This window comes from Aedes aegypti, chromosome 1 (genome assembly GCF_002204515.2).
Source record: "Aedes aegypti strain LVP_AGWG chromosome 1, AaegL5.0 Primary Assembly, whole genome shotgun sequence".
Lineage (NCBI taxonomy): Eukaryota > Metazoa > Arthropoda > Insecta > Diptera > Culicidae > Aedes > Aedes aegypti.
The window spans coordinates 184,994,135-185,016,153 of NC_035107.1; the positions used below are offsets into that span (position 1 = coordinate 184,994,135).

Below are 22,019 nucleotides of genomic sequence, written 5' to 3' on the forward strand. Positions count from 1 at the left end.
AAAAAGTATGAAAATTAACAATCGTCCGATATGAGAATATTCTAAATTGTAATGCTCGTTCTCTAAATTATAAAGAGCACACTTGGCCGGCGCCGTTATTGATCAATAATATGAGAGCTGCTGAAATTGTACTTCAAAAGTTTGCAATTCGTACACGGAGACGGGATTCAACTCAATTCTGGGTTGTTTCTACGCAATTCCGTAGTTGGCGTTAGCGTTATCGCAGTTATGGTATACTTAGTAGATTGGATACAAGCAACATTCATTTTTTTTTTATAATGTCATGAAGACTGCTTTCAGGAACAAGGCCGGGGCATAAACGTTGATTCAATCTTGAATAAGGATACCAAAAGCATGAGTATCGCTATTCCCGGCCACGCCCATCATTTCTGTAACTTGGGATTGGGGAAGGAAATGTTGATACTCATAGCTGCTAACAAAGGTGGATGTTGGGATAGGTATATGATCAGTATTCGCCTGAAGAGCTGGCGATAGACCGAGAACATTTGTTGTTTAAGATTTTTTGAATAGTACTATAAATCGGTTTTGTTAAGTTTTTTCGTCGAAAAATTTTCTGTCCATTTAAATATACAGTTATATGTATAAGAATACAATTTTACATTCAGAAATGGAATAGTGAAAAGTGAAAAATGAAAAAGTGATTTGTTTAATATGTGTCCTCAGTACTGTTGGTTTTTGGCTGCTCCAAGTTCACCGAACTATCCGGAAATAACAGGCAGCACATGAATTTAGAGAATCAATCCGGTGAGTTTGTTCCAGTATGATACTTTTTCTTTTGTGAGCCTTCGGGATCGTTTTGTTCGCGTCGTGGAACTTCTGATCGTTTCTTGAACGGAAAATGTTATTTTCGGAGTTTGATAATTATGTTCAGATTGCGCATCCTGTCTGGGCGGGTGTTACGCAACTAACAATCGGTTGTGGATGCTTTTTAACCGTTCGATGACCCTGGAGGGATCGATTCTGCTTTTCGTAGAATTTTGAGCAGAAAACCGACTGTGTGCTTCCTTTCGTTTTTCGATTATCTAAAAATACAGTACCACCGGGTTTTTTTTTGTTTTTCAATGGGCGTGGTTTTTTTTACGCGTATCGTTAATTTATACAATCCGATGACCCTGGAGGGATCGGTTTTGCTTTTTACTGGCTATTAAGCAAAAATATTACTGCACAATCGACAAGCATTTCGCGAAATACTATTTATACTATAAATAAACTATTGTTTTCTCTTTTGATTGCCGGCATTCAAAAGATTAAATTGAAAACGCTTAAACAACAAATGTTTATGGTCTATCGCCAGCTTTTTAGGCGAATCCTGACAATATACCTTCCCCAACCTCCAACTCCGTAGCACTTATGAGGGTGTCGCTGAGTCGGTGGCCTCTCATTTAGTAAGTGCTACATCAACATTTCCTTCCCCTATCCCAAGTTACGGTAAAGATGGGCGTGACCGGGAATAGTGATATTCATGCTTTTAGTATTCTTGTTTATGATTTGAACAAGGTATACTCCCCTGACTTGTTCCTGAAAGTAGTCAGGATGAGATTATTGAAAAGAAACATGAATGTTGCTAGTATCCAATCTACGAAGTATACCGTAACTACGCTAACGCTAACGCTACTATAAATCGGTTTTGTTAATGTAGCTAAGCTCTTGTTATCTGCTCAGTAATAATTGAAAAGCAGATCCGATCCCTCCAGGGTCATCAAAACAAAATGTTTCTAGGCAATTCCGTAGTTAAGCCCATTTACTCGATTTTGGCTAAATTTCCAAGGTTCCAACTAGATAAGTGATTCCTCCAACTAGATCAGTGCTGCGACCTCCTTGGAAGTTCAACAAACAACTCGCGGACCCCTGAAAACGGATGTGCATGATATCATAGCTTAAAAACCCTGCCGAAGATTTTTAAATGCATCAATATACGGTGTACCAGTTATGGTGGTTGGTTCTTCTTCTTTCTGGCGTTACGTCCCCACTGGGACAGAGCCTGCTTCTCAGATTAGTGTTCTTATGAACATTTCCACAGTTATTAACTGAGAGCTTTCTATGCCAATGACCATTTTTGCATGCGTATATCGTGTGGCAGGTACGATGATACTTTATGCCCTGGGAGGTCAACATTTACAACCCGAAAAGATCTTCGACCGGTGAGATTCGAACCCACGACCCTCAGCTTGGACTTGCTGAATAGTTGCGCGTTTACCGCTACGGCTATCTGGGCCCCTATGGTGGTTGGTTACTGGTTCTTTATTTGGCTACACAAAAAGTTTCATACAGTTTCAAGGTTTGAATGATTTCTAATATTGAAATAACGAGATATACTGGACAGCTCACAACTAATCCAAACATAACTATTCAAATGACGAAATAAGGAAGCACACCTTACGCTATGATAGCATACTAAAAAAAATGTGTGCCTTTCAAGTGTAAGGTGAGTGTACCAGTTTTAGTCATAGTGTAGGTTATGCATCACACATGACGTAAGAGTTCAGCTATCATATCTTGACGAAGTTCATACAAATTCTAGTCAGAAGTCAACTAAATATTTCTCGAAGAGTCCTACAAGGAACTTTCCCAGAGGAGATGAAATTCGTGCAAGGCAAGTACTTGTGAAGTTTTAATCCAAATTTCAATAAGTACACAAGTAATTTGTCAACAATATTTCCATATATTTACTTGAGACTTTCTCGGCAAGATTTGCAAGATTTTCATGAGAACCCCCAAAAATTCAACCATAATTCCGAAAAAATCGGGCCAAGAAGTATTCTCATACTACTGTTAGGCATTCACCCCTGGAAACTGCTATGAGTATATTACCAAACTTTCTAATAGGCTTCAGAGAAATTAATCTGGAAAAATATTGAAAATTTCGCTACAAACCGTCAGATATCCGTCAAAATTCTTACACGCTCAAAAAATAATTCCGGAAAATGTGAACTGTCAAAAATACACCGTGAACTACCGTCGCGTAAACATGAACGTTCTCGGAACCAGGCAACACATTCATCTAAACAGAATCTAGTTCACGGTGTAATTTTGCTTGTTCTCGTGTTCATGACAGCTGTTCACGGATGCGAGAACGGATTTTTTCCGTGTAGTAGATTAAGGGTCACTACTATAGATTTCAGTCGGAAAACTTTGATCCTGCTATTCGATTCGAGAAGACTCCGCGTATCGGTTGAGTGCAAACAATGAACAATTTCGATTTTTTTAATGCCGACAATAATTTACCAGAGTCCCGGAAAAGTTCTCAAGGATCTTGCCATATTTTCTATATTATCAATTTTTACATAGCTAGAACGTGAACGAAATAAGCCCAGAAACATTTGTGCAACCCGGTTGTAATGCTTCTATGCAACACCAGTGAGCTAAGAAACTCCTCACATTTATTCATCAATTCACAATGGCTTCGCGGACCCCATGAGACCCCTCCTAGGGGTCCGCGGGCCATCGTTTGAGGAACCCTGGACTAGGTCGTTTTCCTTTAATTTAATTAGTACAAAACAACCCAATTTAATGCAAAATTGAGTTCTTTCATCTTAAGTATAAGAAAATTTGCCCACATTTGGCTTATAAGCCAATGTGCCTCCTGTGGGCAGATGTGGATCTCTCTATTTTTGACAACATCCATGAGAAAGATAGGGAATACCGAGAGATTTTGGGTTGAAAGTATAATCGATATACTTAATATCGGGTAAACTCAAAAATTAGGTAAATAATTTTACCTAAAACAAACTGTTTACGATACACCAAAATCACTCAAGTTTAAGGTATAAAGTGAGCTGCTAATATGGATAACAGTGCAGGGTGGCAACCAAATTTCGATTTTTAAATTCGCGCTTTTTTCGATTTTCCCGGTAAAATTTACATAATTTTTCCGATTTTTAATCCATTCTTGCCAACGGCTTCAATTGACTTTTCTATATCAAAAATCGTTTCTATAAAAGAAGCACTGCAACATTTTTTTTAATCGGTTTTATAATTATTTTTCTATAGTAATTTGATTGTTTATCAATAGTTTCATCATTGGAACATTAAGTTGACTATTGGATTGAATATTGGATAGAATCTTATGCTGAAATCTATGGCATAGTATAGTATTCATCTGAATCAATTTGCTTTGCGTTCGTCGAAAATCAATGGAGCTCTGGAGCTATCTATCATGGGAAAGAGATAGTTAATTGTACTAATAAAACATACCCTACTCTTTACACGACAGAAGTTTAATTTGAATGCTATTTGAACCATATTTACCAACAATATTCCCTTTAAGCAAAACTTCGAGTTTTCAACTTTAAGTTTTACGAGAAGCTGACAACCGTTCGCGTTGAAAATTTGATGGATGGGTTGCATTTTGGTGATGATAAAACGATAAAAGCTCAGAGCTCTGTTTGGTACTGTAGACTCGTGCTCTTGAAATTTCGAGGTTTGGCTTTGGTTTATAGTCATCTTAAGTGTTCCATAATGCTGAATTTTAGATAATTTGGCCGGAAAAAGCCCCAGGAGCCTAAGAAAATCATCAATATGTCCTTTATCGTAATTGAAATAATTACAATTCTTAATCCTTAATCTTAATTTTCTTCATTCATCATTAATTAATTTTCCCGTTTTTCCAGTTTTTTCCGGTTCGGTGGCCACCCTGATAACATAACTTTCAATTTAAGAGCAGAATCTTCTGAATTGAGAATTCAAAAATTGGATGATAAAATCGCACAATTGAACTCCTCCTGGGCCTTCCTTAGCCGAGTGGTTAGAGTCCGCGGTTACAAAGCAAATCCATGCTGAAGGTGTCTGGGTACGATTCCTGGTCGGTCCAGAATCTTTTCGTAATAGAAATTTCCTTGACTTCCCTGGGCATAGAGTATAATCGTACTTGCCACACGATATACGAATTTCTGCATTAAGACGAAAAATCAAATATTAGGTATAAATCAATTGTAAAGAAGTCTAAACTATAAAGTATGTTTGAAAATTACAACACAATCTTTATTTATTCAAAATTTCTAAATATATATTTCATTTATATTTATATTTATGTTTATTTTATAATATATTTTATATTTCTCAAAGGCAAATACTTCTTGGTTACCCTTACGATTTGTGTCCTAAAAGCTTACATCACTTTGTTTGAAAAAATAAACATCTTTTTCCCATATGCGTAAATTAAAACATTCCCCGAACTGCGTACTCCGAGATTCGATCTCATTTATATTTTATATCCAATAAAACAAGATAATTGCTTCTGGCAAAAAATAAACACAAATTGGATTTCCCTTCGGTGGATCACTCGCAAAGGCTGACACCTCCACACAGCTTGTCCTTTTACCGCCCATCAAACCGGCGGCACCCACTGACTGTGTTGTGCTGCTCCAGATTCGAACCATCAGGAAAAGATCGAAACATATCCTCCCCATTTCGATTACTTTGCTGTGTCTTAGCAGCTTCCCAGTACCGGAGGAAAAAAAACCCTCGGTTTTATTCTGTCGAAGGGCTCAAAAACGCGACAAAGGCGTGGAAAATTCCGCGTTTTAATGTGATGAGCGAGGCGCGTTATTTTCACTCAAGTGCCGCAAGATGCGTAAAACCGAGCAAACTTCCACCAAACCAAATGTGTGTCACCTCTAGCGAGGCCCGGGGTTTGAAATGGGAGGGGCGAGTATTGTTTATTTCATGTTCTGTTTTTGTTTGTATATGTTTCAAGGTTTTCATGAAAAATGGTCAACTTAGAGGGTTGTTTATGGATCGATATGAAATATTTTTTTTGCAGCACTTCAGAAATTTCTTGATTTTTGCCATATATTTTGAATGCCTATTTTCAATCACTAGCTCCAAGGCAATAACGGATTGACAAAAGTGTTTTTTTGACAAATTTAAATTATTAATATCCTTTAAAAAATCAAGGAATAGCTTCGTGGTATCTTCAGCAAAGTAGTAGATTAAGTTTTCTTAAGAAAGTTGTTGTAGAGCTTTCATATTATCTGCAAATGTATTGTCCAATGCTGTTTGTAGAATTATTCCTTAGTTTTTATTCTTAATAATATGACAATAATAGCAGAAATGAATAAGAAACAAAATAAACATATTTTCAATTCTCTCTTCGAAACCCGCCCTTATTACCGCCACCGATATGCCACATGTGAAGCGCACATTTCGCTCCAATGACAGCCAGCGGTGGCAGAAGCACCAGTCAATAGCATAAAGCTTTATCTCATAAGCACTTGACAACTTTTCTGCTTTCATCCCCATGGGTTAGAACGAAGAGTTATTGGGGTTTTATAGCAGAACATTCTCCTCAGAACAGAGCTCACCCCTCAAAAATGGATTAGAACACCTCGACAGAGAAAGCCATTCGGTGCTACTCCTTAACAAACAATCAAGACCAACCTATCGGCACCATTGAGTAGATTTTTCATTCTTTCGGGAAATTGCGTGTGAATCCATCGCTTTTTCACTTTGCTTGCGAGTGGAAAGCAGCTTCATGAAATATTCATTCTATTTGTAGGCGACAAAGTTTTCGAGCTGCGCTCGTCTCAATTCCGTAATTTTTATGCAAATGTCACCTGTAAAATTGAGGCAGAAGAATACGACATTTGACTTGAAAGGATGCCGCTGATAATTCCAGATATGAATAGCAGACGATTAAAAGAAATAAGTTGTTTGATGAAACCTCTAAGCTATCTACACTTTTCGTACTGTGTCACCATGAATTCCGGGAGAACCGTTGCTTGAGGCGAGTGACCCATAAATTAACGCTGAGAGGAAAATAAATATTTACGGAAAGCATGATAGATTGGTGCGGAGGTACACAAACATTATAGTGGAACTTGCTAGTTTATATTTTTGGCAGTTTTGTTCTTTTCTTGATGGACAGTTGGCCTTTCTCGTCTAATGGCTACCGCTTCTGCTTCATAAACATAAGGTGATGGGTTCAATCCCAGGCCCGTCCCTTCCCTCGTATTTTGTGGATGTATCTTTCACTTACTTCTATTTTGCGCTCTTAATCTATCACAGTTGACTTATTCGTTCATAGCATTTGCTAGAACCAGAGAGGGACATTAAACCGTTTCTCTACGCTTCCATTCTTCCATCATTATAGCACGTCTGATACATATGCAGACTGCATACCAAAAGCAAAACTCTCTGCCATAAAGTTACCTTACCCTTAAACCTCCCCGCATGAACTGGCGTAGATACAGGGATATATCCGGTCACCTGTAGGCCATTTTTAAATGCATCATCCATTCCTCTCCTTCCCCACATTGGTGTGCATTCTGACGTAACAGACGTCATTGTTGCCTAAAAATTTAAATATCACCTACACTTATACACTGAGGGTGTCTGTTAGTCCCAAGCAGTCATCTGATAGGTTCCTTGTGTGAGTGCAGTTAATCTGGCGATACTGGAGTAGCCACCAATCAAGCTCAAGCTCAATTCAAGGATGTCCATGAATAATTACTGTAGCATTTTCTGATGAACTTAAAATTAACTTTTGAAAAATGTACTAAATTTATCACAATTGATCTATTCGTTCATAGCTTTTGCTAGAATCAGAGATGGACTAATAGAAAACCGTTTCCCTACGCTTCCATTCTTCCATCTTTATAGCATTGATGCATAAAAATAAAAGACAAATTTTTCATGAAGCGATCCTCAATCCATTTAGTTCTAAAACCAATTATTAAGGGGCTATTTGGATGCATAGAAAAACACACATCGATACTGATCTTGACGTAATGATTTCTTTGCGATTGAAGTTTGATATTGTAAATGATTAAAAAACCCTAACAAAAGAATTTTTTGAAGAAAGAGGTACCGTTTTGATTCATATTACGGACACTTAAGGCCTCAGTGAAGTATAACCCAGTTTGGACCATACAAAATAAATCATTCTGTATGATTTTTTTGCGTTATCGAGCGTCGGAAGCCCTTAACTTTCGAATGGTGGGTAAAGAATACGCGTCCGCAACTTGAATAATTTTAAATAAATCAAAACGTGTGGCCTTTTCATGATTCTTATTCCGGACGCTCCCTCACTTTTGCCTCATATTCCGGACGCTTTGATTCGAATTACGGACAGCTCATGACAATCATTAATGGAACAGTCAAATCATCAATTGAAATTGTTCAACCACTTAAGAGACGTCTAAAGTAGTTGGGCATTATAAATTTGCAATGATATTTATGGAAAAAACCTAATAAAACGAGCCTCGAAAATGAGAACTTTTGGACGGCGAAAATTGAAACATTTCGTGTGAAATGTTTCCCATACAAACGAGAGTGTCGGGAATTTGAAGCTGTCCGTAATATGAATCAAAACGGTATTGTAATACCAAAATGTAGAGTGAAATTCAACTCCGTTATTATAAACGACGATCGCAAACTCTCGAAACGCTTTAGAAAGAGAGAAAAGGACAGCGTGTTCGCGATCCTGCTTTAAAAATTATAGGGTAGGATCTGCAAAAAGAACTCAAAAAACGTTTTACTAAATAATGTAATAAAAATTTTGAAAATAAAATCTCTCGATTCGTTTTTCGTAGTGGAAATCATGAAAATTTTTGTAAACGCTTCAAAAGTCGAATCCGGCGTTAAAAGAGGGGAAAATCACGCGTAGCAATTAAACCGCATTTAATTGCACATGCCAAAAATTCACAAAAGAAAAAAAATAGCCGCGCACAATAACAAGTTAATCGCCGGAGAGAATGCACGAACCCCAAGATTGCCTTTTTACCTCGCAAATTCGCGTGTGCGGATGAGTGACACATAATCTTCAGATCGCGCAATAACATCGTGTATCATTTCGTTATAATTCACTGAAGTTTTAGTTGCCACCCGCAACTCGGGTGTGCGTTTGATGCCGGTCCGTCCGTGTCGGGGTGGGATAAGTTAAAAATAAGGATTCGAGATCATCATGTGACATTTTTGTCTCGTTCCTTCACGCTTCTTGTGGAAAATCCCAACTTCATGGCGGCGGCGACGATAAAAACATAAACGATGTTGTCAACAAAAAAGAAAAGTGTTGTGTCATCAAGCATTGGGTAGCGGGCCAGGAATGATATGGTTATCACTGTTTTCATCATGATATTTGAATAAAATATCTGACATATGAATAAAGTATGAGCTCTAAAACGTGAATTGTGCTGGAGTTTTGTGTTTAGAGGTGTTACTTAAAAATCAGACCTTTTTACAATTTTACACACTACATAAGAAGTTATAAATGGAAATTAGATGTTATTTTTTTTTTGTAAGGGAATATAGTTTTTTTTTTTTTTCAATTGCTCAATGTAATAATATCCTAGTTATTTTAACACGCCAATCTGTCATGAAACGGCCTTGTTTTCTGTACTGAATTATGTAGAGTAATAAGAGTCATTACACTGCTGATTTGTCTGCAAATGGTTGTGTAATAGTAGTTTAAGGCACAAGTTGCAGAATGACGATTTTTACGTGCAACATTTTTTGTAATTTCGTAGAAGACCACTTAAGGGTACCAGAAATTATATCGGAATGCATTCACCATCATTTTACATATTCGGAAAAAATGTTGTGCAATGATTCATTACGCAACTCAAAACAGTTGCGTAATGATAAAGCGATGCGTAATGAATCATTACAGCACAGTTGCATTATGACTATTCATACGCACTGCATACTTCAGTGCAGGAAAGTAGGCTGTTTCATGACAGATTGGCGTGATGAAAAACAGCCTATTACGATGAGAAATTCTAAAGAAATACCATTTCGACATTCGGTTAACATGTAAGATTTCATTCCCGTCCAAATATTATACATCGCCCCTTAGCAATTTATTTTATTACCTCTACATCTTTCATGAGAAAAACTAAATGTCACTCTACGTGATTCTAATCCAAGTTTGTGTTTTATTTGCAACATCAAACTAGAAAACGCTCACCGAAAGAGGAACAGAACTTCGGACAAATAACATACACTTGGACCAAAATAAACCAAGGAACGGGGATTATATAGGCGACAAAGTTTTTCTTCAGCGCAAAATAGAAAAACAAATTGATTGAATCGATCAAACGGGTGAACTTTGGAGGCACAGCCGACGGTTTCCGACGAAATTTCGCTCGATTTTCGAAATAACGATTATGTCCAGTATCAGTTGAACTTGACCTGGGTCTTAATTGTTTGTCGCGCTTTCGCTGCTCGTGGCGTCATCAGTTTACTCGCTGAGTTTGGTTGATGATACCCTAACCTACTGAAGTACGTAAGCATAAACTGGACGTGACGACAAGTGATTTTTAACCGATGTGGGGTATTATAAGGTGTTGGTCATGCATCACATTTGCGATAACTTCAGTTTTCATGTAGTAGTTGTGCGATGCCGACATCGGTGAGCCGAAAGTTCACGAAGTTGCCGAAAGTGACGTCACCATCAGATGATTGGATTGTTTACATCTTTTTCGTGACTAATACATACAAACATACACGAAGGGCCGTACCTCTCGTTGCATGGAAGCGACAATTACTCTATTGTAGAATCGATTGACGACGACGGTTGACCGAGAACCGTGGACTCGAGAATAACGGCCGACGAAAGTTATGGCGCTAGGCAAGTTAGAAGAGGTCCGTACAAACAAATGATAACGACATCCATAGCGTGCGAGATCATTGATGAGCAATATTAGTATGGAATAGCCACGCATTGACACTCTGGTATTGTATAAAAAATGCTGACTAATGTTGTTGTTATTATCTGTACAACATTTGCTTTTGAATTTGATTCAACTTGATAAAACTATAAGAGGATCTATAAAGATTGTCTATAGTTTTATGGCAATCATAAAAAATGCAATTACTAGTAAGATGATGAAAACATCTTAAAAGCCTTAATTGCTACTACTTAAGATAAGTTACAATAGTTACAATTTTTTTAACAAGTTTTGATTGACCGAAGTCAGTGAAGATCAAAAAAGAATCAACTAGAAGTTCGGCAGGGATTGGCCATAATCTTCTTCAGTGGGTATAATTCAGTGCCTCTATTTAAACAGCGTCAATAACGGCACCGGCCACGTCCTTGCAGTCAGGTGGGATCAGGGGAATAGGTCGTATCGATATTGGCAATCGAAATCGAAAAACCGCATGGTCACAAATGGTAGCAAATGGGCCCAAATGAAACCAGGCAAAATTTGAAAATTCTTAAAAATTGTTTAGCTACTCAGCAAGCGACTTGAAGTTTAACCTTCGAGCGGTTCGCCACCGTCAGAACCACCACACTACTGTTGTGAGCAAAAAGCGAGCTTTTTTCACCAGTGTTGTACAAAATACAACAGCGCGACGACTGAAGTGTAAATATGGGAAAATGATTTATTTAGTATGGGGAAACGGAACCTTTCAAAATTAAATAGAAAAAGGAACTTTAAGAACGTACTAAAAATTCGACGAGTTTGTTCAATTTCAAAATTGCTTTCAATTGAACATTTTGGAATCCAAGATGGCGGCCTAAAAATCAAGATGACGGCATCCGGTTCATGGGAATCATTTTATTTCAAGATCCTAATAATTTAGAAAAATAATTTCTTCGATAAGTTTGTCCAATTTGAAAATTGCTTTCAATTGAACATTTTGGATTCCAAGATGGCGGCCTAGAAAACAAGATGGAGACTCTTAGTTCATGAAAATCATTGTATTTCAAGATCCTGATCATTTAGAATCGTGATTTTTTCTACAAGTTTGTCCAGGTTGAAAATTGCTTTCAATTGAACATTTTGAAATCCAAGATGGCGTCCTAGAAAACAAGATGGCGACTACCAGTCCATGAAAATGATTGTATCTCAAGATTCTGAAAATTTAGAAGAATGTTTTCTCTACAAGTTTGTCCAGGTTGAAAATTGCTTTCAATTGAACATTTTGGAATTCAAGATGGCGGCCTATAAAACAAGATGGCGAATTCCGGTTCATGAAAATTAATGTTTCTCAAGATCCTGAGAATTTAGAGGAATGATTTTTACTACAAGTTTGTCCAGGTTGAAAATGACTTTCAATTGAAAATTTTTGAATCCAATATGGCAGCCTAGAAAACAAGATGGAGACTCTTAGTTCATGAAAATCATTGTATTTCAAGATCCTGATCATTCAGGAGGACGATTTCTTCGACCAATTCCGCTTTCAATTGAACATTTTGGAATCCGAGATGGCGGCCTAGAAAACAAGACGGCGAAACCCGGTTCATGAAAATAAATGTATCTCAAGGTCCTGATCATTAAGAAGAATGATGTTTTCTACAAGTTTGTCCAGATTGAAAATTGCTTTCAATTCAACATTTTGGAATCCAAGATGGCGGTCTAGAAAACAAGATGGCTACTACCGGTTCATGTAAACCATTGTTTTTCAAGATCCTGATCAATTAGAAGGATAATTTTTTTCTACGAGTTTGTCCAGGTTGAAAATTGCTTTCAATTAAACATTTTGAAATCCAAGATGGCGGCCAAGAAAACAAGATGGCGAATTCTGGTTTTTGAAAATGAATGTATTCAGTTCATGAAAATAATTGTATCTCAAGATCCTGATCATTTAGAAGGAAGATTTTTTCTACAAGTTTGTTCAGATTGAAAATTGCTTTCAATTGAACATTTTGGAATCTAAGATGGCGGCCTAGAAAATAAGATGTTGACTTCCGGTTCATGAAAATTATTGTATCTCAAGATCTCAATATCATTAAGAAGCATGATTTAAGTACATCCAAAGGAATCCAGATACAATCAGGGACAAAAGTTTGTAATCATTTGCTGTTTTTCCATACAGAATGCCCTAGTTTGGGAATCTTTGTCTCAGCTTTTGGTAGTCCGAATTCCGAAGTTTCAGAAGGTTGCTCAAAGACAAAAGTAAGTAATCGAGAGATTTTTCTATTTAATGAAGATGCTCGTAAATTTTACGTTTAAAAATATTGATCTAATGGAATAAGGTCATTTCACCTAATGGTATGCGAAACATCAAAGCACGAACTTTACCCAAAATAACTGTCCACATTATGCAGGCCGCAACAAATGTAAACTTTTTACTGACATCGCCATTAACAAATCCAATAGCGATGGTCGTCTTTTTTTTTTTGAAACAAACAAATTACATTAGGACACCCCATCAACCTTCACATTTGAACCACTCTATTCCCTATTCTTAATAAATCATTTCCCTTTCAGACAGTATAAAAGCACATTAACGCCCATTAACATTAACAAATTTCAAATCTAGAACAAGCAACAGTAAAGCAGCGCGTCAATTCTTCGCGGTGGCGGACATAAAATGATTGACTCTTCTTTGACGGGTTTGGCGGTGGTTCGCGTTCAAAATCGAAATCCCGATCATAAAGACAGCCAACATAATTACAAATTTGACAGCCACCTACCAACGGCAGAGAAGTACGACTTCGGTGACGAAAGCCATTTGGGGGAAGATTAAAGGGCTTGTCTGACTGGGTAGTTTTAATTTGCCACCACTTCTTACGCTCTTGCGGCACGAAGGATGAGTAAGTACTCGGTGATTCCGAAAGTGGCGGTTGAATGAGAGAGCATTTTTCATTCCTTGCCGACAGGTGGGAAATCTTGCCCGCTTTCCCGATTGCCGGACTGGGTAGTGATTTAATCTGGCGATGCTGACACGATGATAAATTGGATGGCCGTAGAACAGTTGTCATTGGGCCATTTGTTGTTAGTTGTTAGGGACAGAAACCGGTTCGAGGCGGTTTTTGTAGGGCTAAATAGTAATAGGTACTTTGATTTTAAAGGGGCGTATAACCGTAGCCTCTACGAAAACTACCAGCAATGTTGCTCAGGCTGCGAGTAAAATCAAGCTGAAGATTTGCATATTTCTGTACTATTCGAATTTAAAATGTTCTCGGTTCATGTCTTACAGAAGCTATGCTTATATCATAGAAAATTTCAGCTATTTCAACTCAAAACTGGCTATACAATATGACATTTCACATCCATTTTTTTCTTCATTTCTCGGATTACGAAAAAACGAAGAAATAATGATACAATAAAATATCTTCGTAAAAGATGTGGATGAGCACACTTAAGGCCGCACGGGACGTCATCATAATCACCCTATCCATTTCAAGAAGCAAATCCCAAGAACCACTCCATATATCGATGCGAAAATGTATCACTATGATTCTATATATGTAGTGCACAACCCAATACATTTTCAGCTTTATCGGTTCACTAAAACTCGAGATTTGCTTTCACAAAGTTTTGATGATTATTGCTAGAGTGAGACGAAAGATAGGGAAAATAACACGGTCTCCCGTGTCGCCTTAACATAAGGCCAGACCTTTCACCAGTCAGCAGCTGATATGTAATGCTTTAGAGAATAAAAAGAAGGTTAACCCTTTCTATTCAACTAGCTGACTGAAATCAACTCACAGCAAGTGCTTGGAAAGCGCTCTTCCATAGTCTATCGTTATTTATTTAAAGATGCTGGAGCAAATCCGTCTTAAAAACAGCAACCGGGAATACCTTATCTTCCAGCCAAGCCTCACCGTTCAAAGTTTGTTTATTTCGGGCACGTTTGTTTAACAATCAATTCCGAAGGCTACTGCCACTACAGGCTAATGACGACAGCATAACCAGTTCCCGCTAGACCCGCCGCGAGTTTCGACCTCGAAGTCACGTGTTCCTGCGCGACCTATATTTACATTAAACATTACTTCAATTAAGTCGATCCATTTAATCATTCAGATTCTACTTCTGCTGCTCCATCTATCGTCCCATCACATCCATCTATGAACGGGATGTTTCACATCATCCGACGCAAACAACGATAGTTTAAAATACATATAGTTTTGTTTTCGCCATCCATCGTTGTAATATTTCCAAAGAAAACAACAGATGCAATCTAACACGGAAAGCAGCGATCGCACATGTGCGCCTCTTCGAGCATTTTAAATAAATTTGGAATGTGTTTCTCCACAGACACCTTGTTGTTTCCCCAAATCTGTCAATCATCTGTCCCGTTTAGGGTGGAAGATGGGCGCGTGGGCTGCCCGTCGTAATTGAGCCCGAGAAGCATTATTGACACGCACTTTCCATTACACACACACACATTTCCCGCGCAGTTTGGGAAATCCTTCCGGTGTGTGGTCGCGTGCTTCGAAATCACGGATGAAATCGAAAAGAGATTCTTCACTTTCTTGAACAGATGGCATGAGGACGCATGTAGAGTATTTTAGGAAGATAAGTTCAATTGATTTAAATAATTCGTTCACTGGTGTATTCGTTCATGGTTTCGACATGTTTGTGTGCACGTTTTCTTCAGTTTAGCAGTCTCCGGAATAGAAGAAAACGGGAGAAAAATAATCTATCATTTTGTATGGAAGATTGTGTGCACACTGTTGTAAGACAATTTCTAACGTATTTACGTATTGTATGGCGTCAAAAAATCTGATCAGAATTAGACCATCTCCAAAGAATGTGCTTGATTATTGCTTTTTTTTGTGCATTGGACCTAAGCCAACTATTCCAATTTCGAAGTGCAAAATGAAGATTACAAAGCCTATAGTGTGGGGGGTCCGTAGCCTTGAGGTTACGCTTTCGCTTCATAAGCGGAAGGTCATGGATTCAATTCCCAGCCCCGTCCAGCCACCAGAAGACGCCGCACGGAGGACCGTGCTTAGGGGAACACATCCATCCTCCGTCAGTATCAGATGGTGACTGAGACAAACTGACCCTCTTCGTAGGCAGCTGGCCTCAAATGACTTAGGAACACGGCAAAATGAACCACCGCAAGAGCAAAGGACTATGGCTTATGGAAATCTATTGGACTTGAACAACAGAGCTCTCTCCTACCTGCTCGGTGTGAGGGTAAGAGAGTAGAAGAGAGTGAAAGCAGATGTAAATATAGATTAGTTAAAAATAGATCTGTATCGGTATAGTAGATACAGATGAACTGATTCCGGCACAGTAGTGGCCACGAGCACGGAGTGCCTTAAAAAAAAGCCTATAGTGGTCTGACACGTCAGAATGCGTAGAAGTTTGACATTTTTTTTTATAATTTGGAATGCGAACTAGAACTCGAAGTATGATGTCAATTAAATTAAAATGAATGAAATTCAGTATTCTGAGAAAAAAAAATTGCAGCTATAATATTTGGTTCCTCAAGATCAAAGGTCAAAAGCAATAAAATAAAGATGAGCATGCTTTTTTGTACGACAATTATAGTCTATGACAGAGCAAAATATTTCTAAAACTCACATGACTTCGTTGAAAGTGTGTACACAAAACCCAACCAACAAAATCACCACTGACAAACATAATTCATTTTTAGTGCATATTAAAGTTGACAATCGTTTTAGCTATGAAACTCAGTTATTAAAATCTACCAAGTGTATCCATAAAATGAGACCAACAACTGCAACATTAGTCTAATACGAAACCTCAAGAAACGATTGATTCAAAACACCATGCAAAAACATCGCCCTCCCGGATGAAACCGGTTCGTCCTCACAGCGAACGATGAATCCACTCGGGAGCTTCCCTCCGCCGAATTTTCGCGCAGATTTTAATTTTAATGAACGGAGGAATTTTGTTTATGACTTCCCACGCTCACATGATCGCCATTCTGGTATTGTTTAGATCTCTTTTTTCGTCCATTGTCGCTAGGTTGCGGTATCCTTTTCGGACACGCGAAAATTTCCCCTTGCCATCAAATCAAGATAACACGCGAAAAATGCTCCCTGTCAGTCATCCTCTTGGGGATTTCTTTATGTGATGACAGGGGTGGAGCTAGATATTTCTAAAAAAAAATCGTAGCAATACACACCAACCGAACAATTTTTATAGTTTTGCGTATGTTGTCGAATAATCATGTCGGAATCCCAACTGATCATCGACAAAACATGATTTTTTGTTGATGTAAACCATCATTCTATACTTTTTCAAAAAGTTTGCTAAAAGAGGATAACAAGTTTATTGGACAAGCTTCAGCAGGATTTTTATTCGGTTCTTTATTGGTGCAATCTTGGCATTTTTCTATTTGTCAGGAAAATATGCCACCTAATTTTTTTTGAGGAAGTTTCTTGATCATAATGTGAGAAATGTAAGTATTTCTAGAAGGGAACAAACGACTAGACTTGATAATACTCCTCAACATCATTAGAGTTCGGTGAAATACTCTAGAGCAGCGTTCTGCCTTTGCCTCTTTGCGAGGGAGCGAAAAAATGCTAAGCAGAGAGGCAACGAAAAATGAGCGAAGAAGATGCAGCACAAAACACAACAGAGTAAAATTTCATAAAAAAATGTGCTCTCACAACTCCCCGAGGGCTGTCTTGTTCGGGCGGCAGACTCAAGAGTTCTTTTGAAGTGTGAGTAAAGGTGAGCATCGTAACAAAGGAGAGAAAGCACCTGAATTTTTTTTGCATTTTTTTGCACTCTCACTCGAATCACTTGAGGATCTGTGTTGAAAATATTGAGTTCAGCTTTTTCTCCTCAGAAAAACGGCAAAATCGCCTCTTCTTTGCATCGCAGAGGAGTTTCTATCAAGCCTGCAAACGAGTAGAGCTATCAGAGTATTTGAATTGAGAAAATTCTGTTGACGAGCCAATTTAAATTACGAAAAAAGTTGATTATTCAACGGTATTTCCATCAATTCGATAAATGCAATAAAGACTTTAATTTATCTCATCAGTCGGCCCTGAGTAATATTCTACCGATGAAGTATGTTAACATTGGTGAGTATTTCAGGTAATACCGACAATAGCCGATACTAAAATTAAGAGAGCAGTAACACATGTCTTTTCTTCGATCAAACGGCTTAAAGGCTTTGTTTGCATTGTGTGCCGCCGAACGATTGTCACTTTTGAATTCGTTCTTCAATTTTTACACTTGTGCAGTGGATACAAAATTTCTTGACATGTTTATATGCCAAACTGCAGGTCCGCCCCCTGTTTCGTCTCAGGAGGAATTGATGCGAATTCTTCTCCCGCACTTGCTGTGTGACAAAAGACGTACACGAATCAAGTGCAACATTTTACTGTGATTGTCCCCCTGTCTTAAGTGGTCAACAATAAAACCGATATTTTTAAAAGACTGTATTTTTAGCTCATCTGGTGTAATAATATATTTGGGGAGATAGATTTATAAGCGAGTTGAGTTGAGTTCCATTCTGCCGTTGGGTCTCTAAAATAAGAACCAAAAACAAAATTTCGATGACCGGCTCTTTCCAAGGCACGTTATTCCAATAAATAACTTATTCCATACCGCCCAATGAACTAACGCGGTCTTGGGGGAAGACAAAGACGTGACACAGTGAACAGGTGATTTTTACCTTCGACTAGGTTAGTGAAACGGTACTTTCGGGGATGGGTGGAAAAAGATACTGACCCTTGTCACTAGGAGCGGACACATTCGAGCATAGTATTTTAGTTTAGATCGAATATGTTTGTTCGACCGAGTAACGACATCAAACGATGGTCGAAGATATGGTGGTAATATTGCGATTCAGAATGCCCGACTCTGTTCATACAGAGGTGAGAGTGATAGAAAATTATACGTAAATGGACATTGGGCAACGGTGAGAAAAATAACCGAAGGACGATGTTTGAATTATGTCTAGAAATATAAATAACATGATATGACAGCTAACTAAGGAGTATCACGAATAGGGTATCATAAAATGACGCTATCACGAGTGCCATTTTATGTTTTATATGACATTAGAGAACATGGATACAAAAAACGTTACATTTATCAATCACTCATTGGCTTATTAACAGTGTCATTAGCCCTCTAATACGCTGCCTTTGGAAAAGGTATCATTCGGCACTTTTTGTTTGTATTTTTGCATAGCTCTTAAATCAAAAAGATTTTCTGTTATGACTTATACTCCACTCAACAGTCATATCAAGACAACTCTCAAACTTTTATTACTGTTGAAACCAGCAATCCTCAAAGACTTCGAGAAAAAGTAAAAAAGGATAAGGTTTTCAAAAGTAAATATTAGGAAATTAGAATTAAAAAGAAATTATAGGGGAACCTGGTCCAATTCGGACCCTGTTCTAATTCGGACCATCAAGCATTTCTCAATACTGGCGTAACTGTAGAGATCGTGAGTACCGTTGTTCTAGCCACCGTCTGGCTTGGATCTAACACAATAAATTTGACGCCTTTCAGTTAATTCGTTTGACTTTTATAATAGTTTGTTGTTTTGAAGTGCTCTGGTGTGCTGTTGGTTAGCATTTTTTCCAAGCTTCTGTTAGTGACAATAAATCTCCAATGTTTCTGTGTTATTTTATAATCGAATCCTCCAAGCCTAAACTTTCATCTGATCATATGGTTTTGATATATCTATGCACTGTTTGTGCTCAACTAGTTTGAAAATCACAAAATATGTGTTGGTCCAATCCGGACCTTTGGATATGGTCCAAAAGGGACCTCTTGATTTTCAACGAGCACTCAGTCTATTCCAAGAGCTCCACCCCGTGAAAGTCTTCTCGGCTTGGTAGAAAATCACAAAAGTTGTATTATTGATCGATGATGTCTTTGTTTCTGGTGCGGCCAAGAAAAAGTCTTCGAAAAAATCTAACAAATACGGTAGACTACCAAAAAATAAAGGAATCAATAATCCAGCTACTTGAAAAGCATCTCCAGCCTAGTTTGGATACGGCTTCCCAAAACAGTTTGACAATACGATACAAAAAGACGTATACGATTGCTGAGAACCTTTTTAGTTCATTTTTTTAACCCGATATTTTCATGCAAAGTTTAAATGTGTTGAAATTTTAGTATATTCAAGAATTTTTTGAATGTATTTTGTCAAAATAACAAAAAGCTCCAAAATAAAAAAAATATATGTGTTCTTTATTTTTATCTTATGATATCTCCCATATATGGTCCGTTCAAAATCGAGTTAGGGAGAGTAAACTGATCTTAGATTTGAACCAGTTTTGAAATTCACCCTCGTTTTTTTTTAAAGAAATTCACCTTTTCTTGAGCTAAATCTGACTCGAATTAAATTAAAAATTTTCACAAATTGGGTTTATTTTTTATGCTTGAGCTTACAGAAGAAGTTCAATAAGCTTTGAAACCAAACAAATCGGAGTTATATTTTATAACTACCATAGCCAAAACGATAAGACTTAGGGTGGTCCGAATTAGAACATGGCGGGTCCGAATTGGAACAGGGTTGATCCAATTCGGACCTTCTGGAGCGTTTTGTTCAAACATGTCTAGTCATGTTCCGGTAGGAGATATTCCAAAACTCGCTGAGAGAAAAGTGTGCGCGCTGAATTAGACGTTTACGTAAACATAAAATGTTTCATGTCGTTCATCATACTGAAAAGATATGGCCAAAAAACTGTTACTAGGTCCGATTTGGACCATGTTCCCCTAAAAATTAGAAATAATTAATTAAAATGGGTATGTAAGCATTAGACTAGCCCTTAAACAAAAATGTTGTAAAACTCAACGGGGCACCCCCTAGCCTTAGGGTAAGAAAAAAGCGCTCACAAAATTTCAACTCGATTGGTTGCTCCACCAGCTGGCGCATTCAATTTGAAGTTTGTATGGAATATTCGTTCCAAATACATTGAGAATTGACCAAATGTCACTGTTTCGTTCCGTATACTAGTTGATCGCGTTCAATTGAGCCCAGAATGACAAATACACTAGTTGATACCCTAATGAACATAATTGCAGAAGGTTGTATCTAGATTTATGCTCGTTTTCATTAAAATTCCAGTTATTGAAAATTAGGCTTTGATCAGCCTCCCGTACAGTCACATATAGGCATGCGCCATGCGCAGCAGCTCGCCCAGCGTCATAGGTGGCTATGATGCGCTTAGTGGCTATGTTGAGGAAATACAAAGCAGTATAGCACGAGCTAAGCAAATCTACTTCAAATTGTTAAAACACCAACTTTATCAATTTTGATCATGATACAACCTTCTACAATATTGTTTGCTATGGTATCAAGTAGTGTTTTTGACATTCTGGGTGCAATTGAACGCGATCAACGATTTGCATGAATCAATCATTAGATGATGCGCTGAATCCCATATGTTTGAGCTAAAAATCCCATATTAACATCAATTCAAATGCGCCAGCTCATGGAACGACCAAATGAGCTGAAACTTTCAGGAAGTCTTCTTCTAGCTCTAAGGAATAATTCTGGAGGGTGCCCCGTGGAATTATACAACTTTAATTTTCTCCCATACTAAGCTGGGCCAGTCTAGTAAGCATTACAATATGTGTTCTGAAACAAGTAAAAAAAACTCAAATAGCAACTCATTCATGTTCCCATAGTGGGGAGCCAAAATAATTCGTATCCACTTAATCCATTACACCCGAACTGGAACGACTGTCTTTTTTTTTTGCAGATGATCATCGCCATTGCCAACATTATGGAGCTAAAGTTCTGCCATCGGCTATCATAACAATAAATAACCATTTTGCTGGCTATCATTGTCAGCAAATCCAAGCAAGAAAAATAGACAACCGGACCGATCGATAGTGGTGACAAAACATCCTTCTTAGGAAACTTTTTATTGCTGCTGAGAGAGTAAGTTCTTTGTGAAGCAGATATGACCATTAACAGACGGTGGTCATTTTTTACTGAAAACACGAAAAAGATCAGTCAACCCGTGGTAAATTTTCACCAAAAAATTTAATATTAATATCAACTGGAAAATATTTAGAACTTACTTCTATTTTCACATTAACGTTTAGATGTATAATTTTCGTTTTAAGTGCACTGATTTAGGGTCATCTTTCAAAGTGGGATCCCGAATGGCTGCATCTGAATAGATGATGTAAATAATCGTAAAAGAATTTACTATCATTTTCCCACCCTCTGAATGGCGTCGAAACGATGCAGTCAATATTAAATGGTAAGCATGAACGCTGGTAGCTGCGGGTCAGAATCGTTGCACCTCCTCCATGATTAGTGAAGCACGACAAGCGAGCTTAAATTTTATGAAACCCTTGAACCGCATGATCCTGGTCCTACCTCACCGAAAAGAAAATAGAGGAGTCAAAAAATGATTCGATGGT

The 22,019-nt window shown here is 37.8% G+C and overlaps 1 protein-coding gene across 2 annotated transcripts in view; it reads right to left on the reverse strand.

Annotated features, from left to right (window-relative positions):
- Positions 1-22,019, reverse strand: part of LOC5568344 (protein similar) — a 408,921-nt gene that overhangs the window by 221,768 nt on the left and 165,134 nt on the right. The window lies entirely within an intron of this gene.